Source organism: Aotus nancymaae, unplaced genomic scaffold (assembly GCF_030222135.1).
Source record: "Aotus nancymaae isolate 86718 unplaced genomic scaffold, 86718_ANA_hifiasm-v0.15.2.pri h1tg000077l, whole genome shotgun sequence".
NCBI classification, from domain to species: Eukaryota; Metazoa; Chordata; class Mammalia; order Primates; family Aotidae; genus Aotus; species Aotus nancymaae.
This window is the reverse complement of record NW_026988492.1, coordinates 20,163,517-20,182,471: the sequence shown is the minus strand read 5'-3', so window position 1 is coordinate 20,182,471 and position 18,955 is coordinate 20,163,517. Positions and strand designations below refer to the sequence as shown.

Below are 18,955 nucleotides of genomic sequence, written 5' to 3'. Positions count from 1 at the left end.
CATCTTGAATTGTAGCTCCCACAATCCCCACACGTCGTAGGAGGGACCTGGTGGGAGGTAATTGAATCGTGGGGGCAAGGTTTTTCCCTGCTATTCTTGTGATAGTGAATAAGTCTCACGAAATCTGATGGTTTTATAAAGGGCAGTTCCCTTGCACACGCTCTCTTGCCTGCCGCCATGTAAGATGTGCCTTTGCTCTTCCTTTGCCTTTTGCCATGATTGTGAGGCCTCCCCAGCCATGTGGAACTGTGAGTCCTTTAAATCTCTCTCCTTTATATATTACCCAGTCTCAGGTATGTCCTTATAGCAACATGAGAACGGACCCAAGAGAAGGAGCTTTCTCCCCACCTGCATCTCAAAGCCACTTTGTTGGATCTTCCATTTTTGCCTTTCCCCAGGAAGACGGGAGGTGAGAGCACTGATGTACTTCAGAGAAGATCCCAGGTCTATATCCTTTGGCCCTCTGTCCCCAGTAACTCAACCACAGTCACTTTGTTAATAAATGAATGAATAGATCAATGTTCCATCTTCTTCCAAAGGTGATTCAAGGAGCCCAGGTTTTCAGGTTACTTTGTGTGGATATGGATTGGTGGGTCCAGTCTTTCCAGATGCCATCTTCATCCTCACATCTTTATGATGTTTTCCATCAAGGCAGTAAGATGTGCGGTAATAGAGGGTAAGGCTTGTGTTCCCTCTTTTCTGACTTCCCTGTACTTTATCCCTATGCTAATCCAGCTACAACACACACACATACACACACTCTCTCTCTCTCTCTCTCTCTCTCTCTCTCTCTCTCATAGTCAAGACTTAAGACAGTGAATTGCACATAGCATGCTGTATGATCACTAGATTTATCTTCTCATAAAGATTCTGAAACAACTGAAAGATTCAAGACTGTACATTAGGCCTGCCCTCAGGTTACAGATAGTTGCTCTTTTCAGTTTTAAAACATCAACTTTATTTCCTTGATGTAATGGAAAAATTTTTTAACTTTTTATTTTTGTGGGTCCATAGTAGGTATATAATTTATGGGGTACATGAGATGTTTTGATACAGGCATGCAATGTGCAATGATCACATCATGGAGAATGGTGTACCCATCCCATCAAGCATTTATCCTTAGTGTTATAAACAATCCAATGATACTCATTCCAGTATTTTAACATGTAAAATGAAATGATCATTGACTAGAGTCACCCTATTGTGCTATCAAATATCAAATATCATTCTTATTTTTTTGGAGATGCAGTTTCACTCTGTCATCCAGGTTGAAGTGCAGTGGCATGATCTTGGCTCACTGCAACCTCCACCTCTAGGGTTCAAGTGATTCTTTTGCCTCAGGCCCTCGAGTAGCTGGGATTACAGGTATGTGCCACCATGCCCGGCTAGTTTTTGTACTTTTAGTAGAGATGGGGTTTCTCTACATTGGTCAGGCTGGTCTCAAACTTCTGGCCTCAAGTGACATGCCTGCCTCAGCCTCCCAAAGTGTTGGGATGACAGGTGTGAGCCACTGGACCTGATCTTATTCATTGTTTATAACTATGTTTTGGGCTGATTAAACATCCCCACCTCCCCTCAACCACCTTGTGATTGAAAAACAAATTTTAAAGTTTTTTCCCCCCGTATTTTTTCAGTTGCAGCCTCTGTCCCAGTGAACGACTTCCTCAGACCTCTGAATAAATAGGTGTAATTCATTCTTTCTAAGCATATTTTTTGTACCCATGAAACATTCTCACTCCCGCACTTAACCCCTGTAACTGAAACAATTTTTTTAAGTTTTGGCCCCAGTGTTTCTCCAGTCACATCCTCTGTCCCAGGTAACTCCTTCCTTCCTTGGGCCTCTCTGGTGCACATGGCGTTGCTTATTTGCTGCTGGCTTTCTAAACTGCTGCACACTCATCTTTCGCCCTATGGAGACCTCCCCACCATCTGCTGCAGTTCATTCATGTGCAAATCATCAGGCGTTTCACACCCAAGCTCTTTGCTGCTTTGTTTTTTCTAGGGAAAGAAAGGAGCCTGTGTTATAGTTCTTGTTCTGTATCCTTCATAATTTTTTTTAAAAAGGTATTGCTTGTGAGATAATTGGAAAAATTCTTGCTCCTGGCATCTCCCCAATTAACAAGTGAGTCTTTTGTGGTTCACTTTAGGTCTGGCAGACTACGTTTTTGTCACAAAACCTTGAAGCCTTAGTCAGTGGCAATGTTCTGTATCTCTCCTGGTTTGTCACAGCTGGGCAGCAGCAGATGAGAAAAACGCAAGTCTCCTTCACTCAGGCCTAGGGAACGAGGCCTCAAAGGGTTTTGCAATGAAAGGCATTTTGCTTAGGGGTCAGCGGATGTTATGTAATGTAATACTGTCAATATAGTTCCTAAGCTCTTAATGATTTGTCTCTCGGTTGTGGCAACACAGAGAACGCACAGACACCTCAAATTCCAATAAATACAGGCATATCATCCACTAAACAAAAGCAATAAAAGAGAGATCTTCCCCCTGTTCAGCACGGGCTGAATGTAGTCTCTTCATACACTGTCTTCACCCTAGAGCTGCGTTTCTGGGACTAGGTCATGCTGACAAACACAACAAAATAATAAACTCCAGGCTTCATGGCTATTTTGTGTTACTGCTTCAATTCAAGAAATTTCAAGGGAAAGGGAACATGAATCAAGCAAAAGTCAATGCATGCTGCACCCAGTTTTGAAACCAAACATCTCCCTTCCCATTGACTGTGTGAATTTATAATCTTCACTCTTATTGGATGTGTCGGTTTCTCTTGGAACCAAATTCAGTTTGTGCGTCTGCATTAGTGGACAGGACTTTTTTTGAAATAATAAAACTCAGAAATAAAAAGAAAGCTCCAGTCAGGAAGTATATATAGTTACATGCAAGTAAAACCATTCATGATTCTCACGTTGGCCTTCCAGTGACCCTGGCATAGATGTTTGTGCTTTCTGGTTCCTCCAATGGGTACAACTGGAGAGAAATGATTAGGAAACTCCAGGATGGGGAGAAGGAGGTGATAGTCCCCAAATCCTAGCTTCCCAAGCCCACTGGGACAAGAAAGCAGAGGTGATTTTGGCTATCTTTATACTGAATTCATCCTCCCATAAAATTCATTTAGGGTCAATCTGAAGTTTGAGCTTACTTTTTCAAAGAGAAATTATCATTTGCTGTATGTTTGAGATGCTTACTTTTACTTTCAAAATATTCATTTCTCATCCTAGAATCTTTTTCCCAATTATTTTTTAGGTATGTTGTCTAGTCTAGATCAATAAACTGTGGCAGGTGATGGGAGAGTCTGGGAGAGAAAAAATGTAAATGATATATATATATTTTTTTGAGATGTCTCACTCTGTTGCCCAAGCTGGAGTTCAGTGACGTGATCTCAACTCACTGCAACCTCTGCCTCCCGGGTTCAAGTGATTCTCCTGCCTCAGCTTCCCAAGTAGCTGGGACTATAGGTAAGCACCACCATGTCTGGCTAATTTTTTTTTTTTTAGTAGAGATGGGGTTTCACCGTGTTGGCCAGGATGGTCTCGATCTCCTGACCTTGTGATCTGCCTGCCTTGGCCTCCCAAAGTGCTGGGATTACAGTCATGAGTCATTGTGCCCGGCTCAAATAATGTATTTTTTATAACATCCATGTTACCATTCATATCCAAGACATTCCATTTTCTATAGTGTGGTGAAAACTAGAAAAAAAATGACTACATTTCACAAGAAGGATAACAATAGAAATTCACTGTTGACTGGGAACGAAGTCTAGGAAGGCACAGATTGGATTCTCAAGGTCCTTTTTCTGCTTCTTACATGACCAGAGGGAGATTGGCTGACAGGAACACTGAACACATCCCTGTAGGGTAGTCCTTGAGGTTACATGAGGCCCTTTGGTGGAGGACCATAAGCCACAGGGTCCCTGTGACTACAGGGTTTCCAAAGAGCTCATTAGCTGGGCATGATCACATATATCCACTCGCTAAATCACAGCTCCAAATGCAACATCCAGCACTCGGAGGCCACACGTGGACTTGTAGGTTACCATAATCATGCCTGATATCTACCCTTGGTTTAGAAAGTGGTGGTGGTGGAGAGCATCAAGGGAAAAAAATGCCCTGGTCAAACTAAAAATGGTTGTCATTGTCAGACAATGACAATGCATTTGCTTATAACTGAGGAGAAAACAAAAACCAAAATGCAAAGGATACTTTCTTTCTCCAGCCATTTTGATTAAAAAACAGCTAGAAGACAAAGCACTTACTCCAAGTCATATCAGAATTGAAAGGAAGTGCCGACCTGGTCCAAATTTAATTCAGGTTTGTGAATGTCATTGTGGAGTCTAATATTTGTGAGTAAATAAAATCATGTGGTTACTGTTGGCTCCTCCCTCCTCTGAAATTCCAGTGCTGTTACCTCCTAAACCAGGAATAATGCACAGGCTACAGGTAGGATTCCTGTATTGAAGCCCCAACCACCAGTGTGGCAGTTTCTGGAGAGGGTGCCTCTAAGGACGGAATTAAGTATAAATAATATCATATGGGTGAGGCCCTGATCCAATAGGATTAGTGACCTTATAAGAAGAGATGTCAGCGAGCCCTCTCTTTCTCTCTTTCTCTTTCTCTCCATGTGTGAACCGGGGAAAGGCTATGTGAGCAGACAGCGAGAAGGTGGCCACCTCAAGCCCAACTGGGTAAGTGGGAACATTGACCTAGAACTCTCCAGCATCCAGAACCCTGAGAAATACATTTGTATTGTTTAGGCCACACAGTCTGCTCTATTTTGTTATCATAGCCTCAGCAGACTAAGACACCATCCCTCTGCCTGTTCAGTTGGTTGATTCAATAACAGAAGCTTCTCATGAGCATCTCAAAATTGTTCTCCACCCTCCTCTAATCAGCAGGCAGGCTCTGACAATCGTTTGAAATCAATCAATGATATCCTTTGAGTAGACAGAATAGCTACTGCATATTTTGTATTTTCTGTGTGCCAGGCACTCTTCCAGGTATGAATGTATTTAATAATTACAACAATCCTATGAACTAGAGGCCATTATTACACCATTTTATAGAAACAGAAACTGAGGCATAGTGGGACTAACTAGCTAACTCAAGATTACTCAACCAGTAAGTATTGCGAGAAGGATTCCAGCCCATGCAGTCTAATTCCACAGCCCGTACCTTTGGTTTAAGCAGTAGCTGGCATTTATTGCATCCTCCCTTTGAGCCTGATGCTAAGCACTGTACATCAATTCACTTATTTAATGATCACATCCAAGACTTTCCATTTTCTATAATGTGTTAAAAACTAGAAAAAAATGACCACATTTCATAAGAAGGATAAAGACAGAGATCACTGTTGACTGGGAACATAGTCTAGGGAGGCACAGATTGGATTCTCAAGGTCCTTTCTTTGCTTCTTACATGACCAGAGGAAGATTGGCTGGCAGGAACACTGAACACATCACTGTAGGGGATATCAACTCTATGAAATAGGCACTATTATTACAATCCTATTTTGCATAAGAGAAAAATGGAAGCACAGAGAGGTGAGTAATGTGCTTAAGGTCATCTGAGGTGACCGCTATCACAAGTGGACTACTTGGGAAGCCAGCCAGCCACTCCTGCTCCGAAGCCTGCCCTCTTCAGTAGAAGGCATTTTCATGTTCAAAGATAAGCACTAGCCCTATTTTTATCCCTCCTTCTACTCTGAACCCCAAGCAAAGTGCTTTCAACATTGGAAAAATCAATAATATGTGTCAAATGCCTAATTTTCAAAAGATAAGGTACACAAATCATTTCCATACATGGGAAGTTGGTGGGTAATCAAGATGACATTCTTTAATTAATGGAAAGAAGATGGATTATTTGATTCATGTTTTCTGGGACAAATGGCTAGCCCCTTATATAAAAAGGAAATATAGGTGAATTTTTTTTTTTATCTTTGGGTCCCAATTGTCTTCTAAGCATGATAACAAAGCCAAAAATAATATTTAAAAATTTAAAATTCTGTGTGGCAAAAGCTAACATAAGTAATGTTAATAGACTGAGTCATTAGTAGAAAAATTAGCAACATTTTTGATTCTTATATATAAGATTTTCTTTACCTAATATACTCAGAGCACTTACAAACCAATAAGAAAAAAAAATGAGCAAAGGGCAGAGTATATAATCATGTAGTTTTACAAAACAAGAGCCAACATAGCCAACATTTTGGCTATAAATGTGCAATATTTAAAAGCACATTCTGGCTATAAATATGCAATATTTAAAAGCACATTTAGGCGGGGTGCGGTGGCTCATGCCTTTAGTTCCAGCACTTTGGGAGGATGAGGAGGATGGATCACCTGTGGTTCGAGACAAGCCTGGCTAATATGGTGAAAACCTGTCTCTACTAAAAATAGAAAATTAGCTTGGTGTGGTGGCGCATGCCTCTAATCCTAGCACTTTGGGAGGCCAAGGAGGGTAGATCACCTGAGATCAGGAGTTTGAGACCAGTCTGATCAACATGGGGAAACCCCGTCTCTACTAAAATTACAAAAATTAGCCTGGTGTGGTGGCATGCACCTGTATTCCCAGCTTCTTGGGAGGCTGAGGCAGGAAAATCGCTTGAACCTGAGAGGTGGAGGTTGCAGTGAGCCGAGATCATGCCACCGCACTTCAGCCTGAATGACAAAGTGAGAAAAAAAAAAACACACACATTTAATAAACAAAATATTAAAAAGCTATCATTTTAAATGTATTATTGAATGACAAAGGGTAGAAAAACAGGTGCTCATAATGTAAATATAAGTGGGTGCGGCCTTTCCAGAGACCAGCTTGTTCATTTCCTCCCTATCCTGAGGCTTTTCTAGCTAGTAGATGACTAATTTCTGATTTCTGTTCAGTGCCCAGCCCATTCTGGCTAAATGAAGCAAGGAGAAATTGGCAGGGAGCTCTGGGAAATGGTGTCCTTGTGAGGGAAAGATGCATAGGAGGAAATACCCCTCTTCTTCCCATGGGTATTGTCACCTGATGCCTGGAACTGAGACTCCGCTGAGTGATCCATGAAGCCCAACCCAATACATTGAAAATACCAGATGAGCCACAGGAGAAAAGACCTTCTGTTTGGTGGCATCACTGAGTTGCTGACTTAGGACTAGAATGCCCCAACTTCCAAAATCTTGTTATGTGACAGTCAATTCCTTACTTAAAACAATTTCTTTAATTGAATCTCTTGTTCCTTGCATCTAACAGAATTCTGACAAATCGAAACTCAAAATGTGCATACCCTTTAAACACAAAATGTAATTTCTAAAGCTTTGACTCAAGGAAATATTCAGACAAGTAAACACAGGTATCTATAACATACTATTTATAGTACTGAAAAACTAGAAAATCACTTAAATGCCCTTCAGAAAGAAATTGGTTAAATACATGATTAAGCGGTCCACTTATACACAGCCAATAAGATGTGATATGGATTAATACAGACAAAAATGTTTATTGGAGATCTATTGTTCAGGGGGAAAATGAAGATTGCAAAAGGGCACATACAGGTAGGATCTCATTTATGTAGAATTATGTGTATCTGATTACAGAGATGCATGGAAGGATATTCACCACGTTGGGAGTGGGGTGGATTGATCGGCCATGGAAGTATAGAAAGGAAACTGCTAGAGATAAACATAGTCAGGGCCTGTGCGGCCAATGCTGAAATGGGGGGAAAACGCTTAGCCACTGAGCTTCAAGCATTTTTATACCAATGGTGAAACTGTCTCTAAGAAGACAATAAAAATAAGGCATTGTAACCAATGAGCTTCAAGTATTTCTGGTCTCACTGGCAAGACCATCTCTTGTGAGATGGTGCATCTATCTAAGTGCCATTTGTTTTCATTTGCGTGCCTTCAGCTGTAAGTTACAGAATTCCCAGCTTTCAACAGTGAGGGAATTCTTTCTTTTTTTTCTTTTTTGAGACGGAGTTTCGTTCTATCACATGGCTGGAGTACAGTGGCACGATCTCAGTTCTTTGCAACCTCTGCCTCCTGGGTTTGAGTAATTCCCCTGCCTCAGCCTCCCAGGTAGCTGGGCCTGCAGGCGCATGCTACCTTGCCCAGCTAATTTTTGTAGTTTTAGTAGATGCGGGGTTTCACCATGTGGGCCAGGATGGTCTCGATCTCTTGACCTCATGATCCGCCTGCCTCAGCCTCCCAAAGTGCTGGGATTACAGGCATGAGCCACCGCACTTGGCCAACAGTGAGGAAATTCTTATCTCACTTAAGTCCTAAGTTGAAGTGGACTTCAGGTGTGATTGACTCAGGTGCCACTGATTCATCAAAGTCTCAGTCCTGGCCAGGCACAGTGGCTCACTTATGTAATTCCAGCACTTTGGGAGGCCAAGGCAGATGGATTGCTTGAGCTCAGGAGTTTGAGACCAGACTTGGCAATATAGTGAGACCCCCATCTCTACAAAAAATAGCTAGGTGTCATGGTACACACCTGTAGTCCCAGCTACTGAGGAGGCTGAGGTGGGAGGATTGCTTGAGCCTGGGAAGGTCAAGGCTGCAGTGAGCTGCGATTATGCCACTGCACTCCAGCTTGAGTGAGAGAGAGACCCTGTCTTAAAAAACAAAAACAAAACCCCAGTCCTCCCCTTCTTTCTACTTTGCTGTCCTCAGTGTTGGCTTCATCCTCAGGTTGGTGACAAGAGGCCTGCAGAAGTTCTAGGTGTCACATCCAGCCCAAACACTGCACAAAGAAAGAAGAGAGGCCATCCCTTTCCATAATTCCCTCTTGAAGCTTCCCAGTAGACTTCTGGGCATCTAACTACCCACATTCTCACTGCTGAATGGGAACTAATTGTTTGCAAAAAGAATGGGATCCTCCTATCCCAAATGAGTTGACCTTCAGAGCAAGGGTGCATGGCCTCACGTGAGTGGTGGGTACCTGAACAAAATTAGAGTAACGTTAAGAAGAAACTGGGACTGGGCGTGGTGGCTTATGCCTGCAATCCCAGCTCTTTGAGAGGCCCAGGAGGGCAGACCAATTGAGGTCAGGAGTTCAAGACCAGCCTGGCCAACATGGTGAAACCCCATCTCTACTAAAAATACAAAAAGTAGCCAGGCGTGGTGCACATACCAGTAGTCCCAGCTACTCAGGAGGCTGAGGCAGAAGAATCACTTGAATCCGGGAGGTGGAGGTTGCAGTGAGCCAGGATGGTGCCACTGCACTTCAGCAAAAGTGGGAGCTACGTGGATGGTGGGTAGGCAACCTACAGTGTCTGTTAGTCCACACCAGTGGCCATTTTATTCCTCTAGTTCCCGTGTTTTAAATCCTAGTGGTTTTGTCTATAGAGATGAAGTGAGCTGATCCTATAGATATTGAGTGTTTCCTGTTTCACTGACAGGACTTCTCATGATGACTCCAATTATACAACTTAGTTATGACTTATGAAACACTCAATATAGGCCAGACACGATTTTAAGAGCTTTACACTTAAGAAGCAGAGAATGTATTTTGCAGACATGAATATTTCCATTTCAAGGAATGAATCTGCTTATTTTTCTTTTTAAGATTGACAGCATGTTGGTGCTCAGCTGGGACTACCAGAAGTTATGGTTAGAGTGTCTTCGGTTCCAGCTTGAATGACTCCCAGATGTTCATGAGAGTCAGTCTCTGACTCTTCAAAAGAGGCAAGATTCAGATCCTTCCTCTAGCTTCAGCCCTGATTTGGCTCATTGAAAGGAGCCAGAAATTTGCTGTGCCATTTACATTTATTATGTTATTGTTCTTTTGACAACACTAAGATGAATTTTATTATCTCTGAATATTTTATAGATATAAAAATTGAGGTTCAGAGAATTCAAGGAACATAGCCCAAATTAAAGAGCTGGAAAGTATGATAAAAATGAGTTCTTACCATTATGTTACCTTTTCTCATTAAAAAAATTATGTCATATGTTTGAATTGTACAACCTTAGATACACTCCTTGTAATTCTGTTGAAACCCACTAGGGTTCAACTGAATGTTGGGCACACAGTTATCTCTTAATAACTATCTGGCTATTATCCAACCAGGGAAGGATAGACAGGGGATCACCGTTTTAAACCACACAATCTTGTATGTGGATTTAGCTAACTCCCATCTGGTATGCATTCTCCTGTCAGTGCATTCTAAACTCCTTAGGATTTCTATCTGCCTCAGTAAGAAAGATCCCACAATCAAAATATGAGAATTAACTCTACTTGTTATATATGTGTCATTAAAAAACTGCCCCAGGAGTTTTCAGCGCGCTAAAAATTAAGAATCTGAAAATAGAAATTTTACAGCTTCCTTGAGATGTCTGAGCCCCACTGAATGGTTCAAAAGCTTAAGAGCAGCATTATATCAACCAGGGATTTGAAAAATCCAGTCATGTTCTTCCTGCTCCTTAAGTCAATAGCACGGGTAAAGATTTTGCAATCAGAAACTCGCTAGCAATTTTGCTGGGAAGTGCTCACCAATGGAATTCCACTTAATTCTCCCCAGCTGGGTGGGAGCTACAGCCCAACAGTGGCCAAGTGTGCTGCCTTTGCAAAATATGACTCAGAAGCATTCAAAGAGCCGAGATATTGAGGTCCTGAAAATAGGCTATTTTTTATATTGATGTTTTCCCTAACTACAGCCTTGCTGAACGAATGCATGTGTTCGCAGTTCCACTTTTCCTTCTGTAGTGCTTTAAAATTACACGTCGTTAAGGCCACTTCCAGTAGTCTCAGACATATTCCTCCTTGTAAAACAGTGCCCTGTGAAAACTACCATCAAATTCTTCCACTCCACATTGCCGTGGTCACCTGAGGCCTTGGGAAGGAATACATGCTTATTCTTGTGAAATTCTGATTTCTTCTGGGTAAATTTATCCAGGCTCTTTGCTGATTCTCATTACTGTGGTCCTCCTGGACTTCAGCAATCTGCTTATTTATTTATTTATTTATTTATTTTGGAAACAGAGTCTCACTCTGTCACCCAGGCTGGAATGTAGCGGCATCATAGCTCACCGCAGCCTCCGCCTCCCAGGTTCAAGCAATTCTCCTGGCTCAGCCTCCCAAGTAGCTGGGACTACAGGTGCACGTCACCATGCTTGGATAATTTTTGTATTTTTAGTAGAGATGGGGTTTCACCACATTGGTGAGGCTGGTCTCGAACTCCTGACCTCAGGTGATCCACCTGCTTTGGCCTCCCAAAGTGCTGAGATTACAGACATGAGCCACCACTCCCAGCATCTGCTTATTTTCAGCAGTGAAGCAATTGATCATTCATTGAAATGGCAGCAGAAGCAATATTAGAATGCAAAACTGCAGTGGTAATAGTATATTAGAGTTTTGCTGCCACACGTTTATTGACTAGCATACTGTGTTTAAGCACTTCCATGTATACTACTGAATCTGAGTGGTAGGAAGTGCTAAATCCATGTTGCAGGCTCATGCGGTTCTTGTTCACACCTAACTGACGATCATTTTATCAGCAACAGGAGGAAACAGGTAGAGAATAGCCTCATTGGGACTTTTTAAAAATTTAATTTAATTAATTTATTTATTTTGAGACATGGTCTCTCTCTGTCACCCAGACTGAAGTGCAGTGGTGTAATCCTCAGCTTACTGCAACCTCTGCCTTCTGGGTTCAAGCAATTCTCATGTCTCAGCCTCCCAAGTAGCCGGGACTACAGGCATTCACCACCATGTCTAACTAATTTTTGTATTTTTAGTAGAGACAGAGTTTCACCATCTCCTGACCTCAGGTGATTTACCTGCCTTGGCCTCCCAAAGTGCTGGGCTTACAGGTGTGAGCCACCGTACCCAGCCCTAATTCAGTGGAACTTAGTCTTTCTAGTTCTCCTTTGAGGTAGCATCCAGATGGTGGTCACAGTGCAGCCTCCTTCAATTCACCATTGAAATACCTAAGACCCATCAAACTGCCACTCAAGCCCCAAAACGTGAGTAAAATCTCACTAAAGCCCCCAAAACTAAAATATCAAGAAACAGAATTTAAAGAAATGTCCACTATCAGAAGGGCTGATGAAACTAAAGTTAAACAAACAGTGGCCCAATCATGCTTGATTTTATAAAACAAGGAAGCCCTGCTCTCATGAAAGAAGACAGGAACACACTTTGTTCCTCCTCTGTGTGTCCCTGGCTCAATGATACAGAGTCGAATAAACCAGGAAAGGGGGTCATAGCATTCTTCCCTGCATGTAGCAGGTCGGAGATGCCCAGAGTCCTAGCCCCGTTATCCCTGCTGACATCATTCTACTGCCACCAGAAAACAACATATGAGGAAGTATGAAGTGGGGGCGTGTGTGTGTGTGTGTGTGTGTGTGTGTGTGTGTGTGTGACTGTCAGTGGGGGGAGCAGGATGAGGTAGCTCAGTGCCTTCTGGGAGGTATATCCTATGGACACAAGATATAATAGCAGCACATAAGAGAAAACAAATATTCAGAAACACTCCACTGATTCAGAGTTGCAGACACCTGGGCAACTGAGGAGGAGGAGATCTGCACTAGGCATTGGCCAGAAGCTATGTAACCTGCCGCCAAGCCAAAGTCACATACCTCCTCTGACAACTTCTTTTGGGGCTGTCGCCGTCTGTGTGCACAGGGAACGCATGGGTATGCATCTGTTCCCTCAGTTCAGTGCCTTAAGATCAGGAACCTGGCTGATTGTAGCTTGGGTAGGCATTTAATATTTGTTGAAGAAACAAGCAAATGCTTTGATGCTTTGAGTCTCGTTAGACAGAATGAGTAGGGAAGATAAAAAGTGTGAAGTTGTGTGTGTGTGTGTGTGTGCGTGTGTGCTGGAAGTGGGAAGAGAACTGTATAAATTGTACACAGAAGAACAACAGGGAACATACAGCATCCTGGAACATACAGGACCTGGAGCCTATGTCTGTGTGCTGTACACTGAATTCGTGGCAAAAAGGCCCCCAAAGGACTAAGAAGGTCAAAGCAGATTGAAAAGGGATGCAGAATCGACAAGGGCAATAAAAGCCATGAAACTTTATGTAGCAAATAACCTAGCATAAAAATACGCAAAGCAAAACCTATCAAAAATAGAAAGAGAAATTGAGAGGAACATGATCGTTATCGTTACGAGAGACTTAAATGCACTTTTTTCAGTTCCGACTGATGGAATAGACAAAACCCAATAATAATGTGGGAAAATGTTAACTATCATGAGGTATATCAATACATGCACATTTAATCTTCTATCCTTTAGGGAATAAACTCTTTCATGAGAGCTCATACACCAACTTGTAATGCAATAAGTCAAATAGAAAATATTAGTATGTCTCTCACTTATATTAATAACAAGTATTTAGACAATAATAACCAGTATAGAGGAGAATAGGGAAGATTTACTAAGAACAACACTTAAAGAAAAAGAAAGCTAGCATAGAAAAATCAATCAGCTTTATATATGACGGCAGAACTAGGAAATAACACCAATATATCAGCTCTGTTGCCCACTGCCTTATTAATAACACTATCATGAACACACACTCAAATGTGTGTATACAAACAGAGCCATTTCAGTAGCAGAAGCAGAAGCAGAAGCACCAGTGCTAATTTTAGGCATGAAAAATAACTAACATAGTAAGACAACTAGCACTGGGTAAGTCTTTTTCCACTTCAAACAGCTTCTCCATCCAAATGTCATTCTATCCGAAATTCCACCTTCAGAAGTGTACTTTGTTAAATTAAACAATGTGCTTTCTGGGATCATCTTTCAAAGTATAAATATGCCTGAGAGCAGTAACATCATCAGTCACTAACACCTTAGCAGGAATTATGGGTTATGCTATGAAGTCAATCTTTTCCAGGCTCAGGCCCAGGCTGGGAGTACAGGAGTCAGGGACAGAGGCTCAGCTGGTATCAGTAAGTGGAAATGGGCACCGACTCTCTGGGTTGTGATTGTATCATGTATCTGAACAGAGCATTTGGGAGAGTGAAATGCTTATGCCTAAGAACTGCTAATACATATCAGATCTCCAATATGTATTTGCTTTCCTGTGAATTGCAGTTTTATAATCTAAGTGTGATGCAGAAAGATTCTAGTTGAATAAAGCTTTGATTACTTTTAAACTAGTAAATATTTATATTGTTGTATTTTGTTCATTACATTTGTATTTAAACCTGACTTTGGCCTGTATTAAGTACTTATACTTGGAGTTCTTAGCCTTGGTGTCTGCAAAACGTTATGAGGATTGGGAGGAAGCTTTTTCTCCTTTCCTTGATGAAATTAATTAAATTCTACAGAAACAATAATACTTTACATTTGACATCACTTACACATGTGTGAGTTCAAAGTTCTCACACATATATAATCACAGACTGCTGTGTAGGAGCCAAACCGCAGATATTCACATATTAGAACATTTATTAGATTAGGTTTAATTGCAGCAGTTTCCTATTTGTTGTTGTTGTTTTTCTACTTAGGCTAAGTGAGACGAAGGAAGAAAGCTGCCTTATTTAGTGAGTTCATTCTCTCTCTTTTTCTCTCTCGTATGTCCCAAATGATTTGTGGGTATATTATTCTCTCATGTCAAAGTGCATGGTTTTTGTTCTCTCTCCTCAGTGGCTCTCTGTTTCCAATACGTCCATCCCCACCCCCAATCCCAGCTCTGCCTCCAGGGTAGGAAGAGGGAGGATTTGCTGATGTACTTTTCTTTAGTGCTAGGGAAATATCACTGGCCTTCTATGTTATATTCTCAGGGTGTTAAGTAGTTTGGCTAAGTCAATGTAGGACTTATGACTTGGGTCATGTGAATTTTATTTCTTGCTGTGCCACTAATTCATATGGTGATAGGCTGTAAGTTATTGAACTGCCATACCTCAGTATACACAGCCATAAAAAATGACTGAATAGCCACGGCATGTTTAATTCAAATGACTAGTCTCTGTCAACACAATGGGTCCTCCGCAGCATAGGTGCTTGCCTTGGAGATGAACTCCTCGGATTTCTTTGCGGAAGCTTGTGTACGTGTGCATATGTGTGGGTAGGGGAGAGGGTTTGTAAGTTTTACTGGGGCCTGTGTGCCCTGAAGCCTCAAAAATAGCTGTTCCCAAAAATTTCTCTGGGGAGCCATTAATAATTTTTCATTGATCTATGACAGCATGTGAAAAACACTGCAAGAGCAATTTAAAGAGATTTCCACAAAGCTAAACGTATTAAGCTTTAAAGACTACACTTCATTTAAAAATATATATTTTCTGACTTTTTTGTGGTTAAATTTACTATTATTTTATAGTGTTAATGTTGGTTAGTTCTCCCTCCCCCTGCCCCAGTGGCTTCCCTTAGTGAAATTTAAAAGTTAGTTTCAAAAGGCTTTTTAATATTTGCAAGGCCCATGGAACCAAATGTTTGGGAATTACAGCTTTTCTTTTTTTTTTTTAGATGGAGTTTCACCATGTTGGTCAGGCTGGTCTTGAACTCCCGACCTCAGGTGATCCACCCGCCTTGGCCTCCAGAGTGCTTAGATTACAGGCGTGAGCCACCATGCCCGGCCGGGAATTACAGCTTTTCTAGAGAATTCTCCTGGCCTTTTATTTGCCCTTCTACCTTTTACTATCTGTCTTCGGCTATTTCAGGAATAATATTAACAAAGTACATTGAGCTGCCTCTGAGGCCAATCTGTTCAGCACAAATCAATAGCCATTGGCTTTTAAGAACAAGTAGATCTTCACCAGGATGCATTGAAGGGACAGCTTACACGGCCCATTGCTGCATATAGACTTTCTCTTCCCTCAAATCACACATATACCGGAGCTGCTGAGTGTCTGTCTCTCTGTTCCCACACTGCCACATTTTCCCTGAATTCTCCACCTCTTTCAGAGTGCTGTGACATGCCCACCCCTTGGGAGCCTCCTCATTTGGGACCCTCCACCTGCACAGACCCCTGTGAGGTGCAGTCCAGCACCTCCTCTACCCACACTTCCTCCTCTCAGCAGTCTTCCTAGGATTTTGGAAGAGAGACTCTTGCAACTTTGTAATGTAATTTATAGCTCAGATTGGTGACACTCCAAAATGACAACTCTCAACTACAATCCTCACCCTTCATCTTCATTTGTCTCCCTTCCGTCCCTAATATCTTTCTGCTACATTTTGTTATCAGTTTGGAAAGTCGGCCCACTGGAAAATAATTGAATGGAGGTAAAATGATCAAGGAAGGTAAGCACTGAAGAGATGGGGAATTAGAAGAGCAGAAGAAAGGACATGATAATGGAATGAGCACCTTCTGTTTTGGGTTTCAGAGACACTGGACCCCTCATTCACCTGAGGGCTCTGAAGCTTCTTTGGTCTGTTGTCTATGTTGCAGTCCTATTCTTTGTTATTCCTTGGTTCACTTGTTTATTTAACATCTTTCTATTAAGTGCTGGTTGTGTGCTAGACATCATGCTAGGTACTGGGATTATGACAGTGAACAAATGCAGACATGGTTTCTGCAAACACTGTTGATACTGATCTTGAATCATCAGGATTGGGGAGAAAGGCACATTTAAAGATCACTGACTTGTTTTTGACAGATTCAATGCTAAAGGAATTTTCCTTAGCTTCTTAAAAGAATATTCAAAGATTTCAGGACACAATTGATGCATCCAATCAAAGGGAACAGACGGATTGCAAGACAAAATTCACGACAGTGGATCTTCAGTAACTATTCTCTGGAAAAAGGCTTAGACAGAGATCACTGATGCACCAAGGCAAATGCCCCTTACCGGGGAACTTGAGTCCTTCTGACTTTCTTGATTTGCCTTTCTGATGCTCCATGTGGCTGTTCCATGCATGAGGACTTTTAGATCTCAGTTTCTCAGAAGCCAGTAAAGAGTAAGCAAGAATCAAAGGCTAAGTCCCCTCTGAAACTACATGCCACATTCAGAAAGGACACTAATTTTCTAAGACACCAAGATTAAATAAGGCTGGCATCTTGGATCTGCTGGGGAGGAAGTCTGTTTAATGCAAATGACCTCTAATAGAGTTCATATTAACAGTGACCACCATGTACATCCTGCTTTTTTAGCTGAAAGATAAACCCTATACCCATGTTATAGAAAAACATAAGAAAACATTGGTTTTGGATAAATTACATTTAAAAATTGAACTGGAAAAATCTTCTTTGTAAATGACCCAGTAATTTTCCATCATTTGAAAACAACATTTTGTATAAAGAAACAATTAGAGAAGAAAAAGACCTATTTTAGATTAGAAAATATTTTTAAATTAGGAGAGAAAGAGATGGAGATGGGATGGAAAAAGAAGTTAACATGCAAATTATTAGTGTCCTTAAACTCAGTTTTTAGGAGGTAAGCAGGCTGGGCTCGGGTGTTCTTGGTGGCTTGGGATGGTGCAGAGAGGACCAGATACGTGTGCAGAAAGATACACACTTAGTGGGATCTTCTCAAGTAAGTGTTGAATGTAGAATTAGACTTGATGAGAACACTGGGTGAGGTTGGACTCTGAGGTGGATCCTTGGATGAGGTAGGAACCTGTGGCTGAGAGAGTGAAAAAAGGAGGTGGTAGGAAGGGTTTCCTTCCCTGTGTTGCAAGGCTGCTTCTCTTAATTTTGCGATGTTAGCACAAAGCATAGAGGACTGTGACCAACATTTAATAAGACTTCAATAAATGTTGATATTGATACCTAAAATTCCACCCATTAGACATTGATTTATGTTAACAACTTCCTTCTTAAAATAAAAATTCTCTTGGGAAGGTTCAAGTCAATTGACTATTCATTCTTTATGATGAATGTTTAATAAGACTGCTTTCTTCTGGATATCTAGTTGAGATCAGCTGAACAATGAGAGTTTGATGGCTAAATGGATATGAAGACACGAGGCAATTTAGGGTCACGGAGACGCTGGGCTGAGTTCAAGCACAAATGGGTCTTGGGAAGTCAGAAGTTCTTACTGCTCTGGATAATATCGTCAAAAAGGCAAGTGAAGAAGACATTAAGGAGAATAAGCCAAAAATAACAACCGTGGCTATATAATTTTGGGCACAAAGTTGGATTCACATATCCTCCATCCTTCTACTTTGTAAAAGTTATTCGGAAAATTAAAAGTCTAAAAGATTATAAAATTGTAATTTTAATAAAAGATTATAAAATTATAAATTAAAAATCTGTAAGAGTCAACTTGTCTTTTAAAGCCTAATGCTTTCTGAGCGTCAGTTGAGTTACCCTAAGAAGCAAGCCACCAGATTTGCCATCCAGGAGTGGGATGCACACCCTCATGTCCAGCAAGATGTAAAGCAGGCTTTTCACAACAGTTGAAGCTGCATTACAATCATCGCCACAAAGGACCATTTATCAGTTATTTTGGGAAAGGGGAGGGTTTTTTTAGAAGAGAGGAAACCATGCTAATAAGCTTTTTGTCTGCAATCATTTCCCACTGAGATTCCATATCAGTACATCTCCATTTGCTACATATTTAGATTTAAAGGAAAATGAGGTGAGATGGAGATATGTGAGTCATAACAGCAATAAAACATGCTCTGGAAAATAGCTTTTCTTCCAATCCCCAGATCTGCACTTCCCAGATATAAAGTTTGTTTCATCAACAAAAGTCTTGGTCAAGCATAGCCAGGGATACTGATTATTAGAAAAATATATGCATATGTTTATAATTCATTTGAAGGGAAAGAGAGAAAGAGCCAAAAAGGGGATTTAAAAAAATAACAGCATTAGAAAAAGAGAAAAGAAACAAAAACAAGACTTGTACTAAGAGGACCTTTTGTAACCTGCACCCTTACCAGCTGTCCAGTCAACACAGGGTGCCTCCATCTCTCGGCTCAGAGTGTTGGTGACAGGTGGTGTCTTTTATTCATATGTCCTTCCCAGGGCTTTGATGATTAGTGTATTTCTTGTTGTCCCTTTAGGAGGCTGGGAGTGGTAGTGGGAGTGAGGGTGAATTATCCCTGGCTTGTTAATGGAGCTGAAGGGAGGGCTACAAGGT

The 18,955-nt window shown here is 41.3% G+C and overlaps 1 protein-coding gene across 3 annotated transcripts in view; it reads right to left on the bottom strand.

Moving 5' to 3' along the window:
- Nucleotides 1-18,955, bottom strand: part of FRMD4A (FERM domain containing 4A) — a 679,421-nt gene that overhangs the window by 399,434 nt on the left and 261,032 nt on the right. The window lies entirely within an intron of this gene.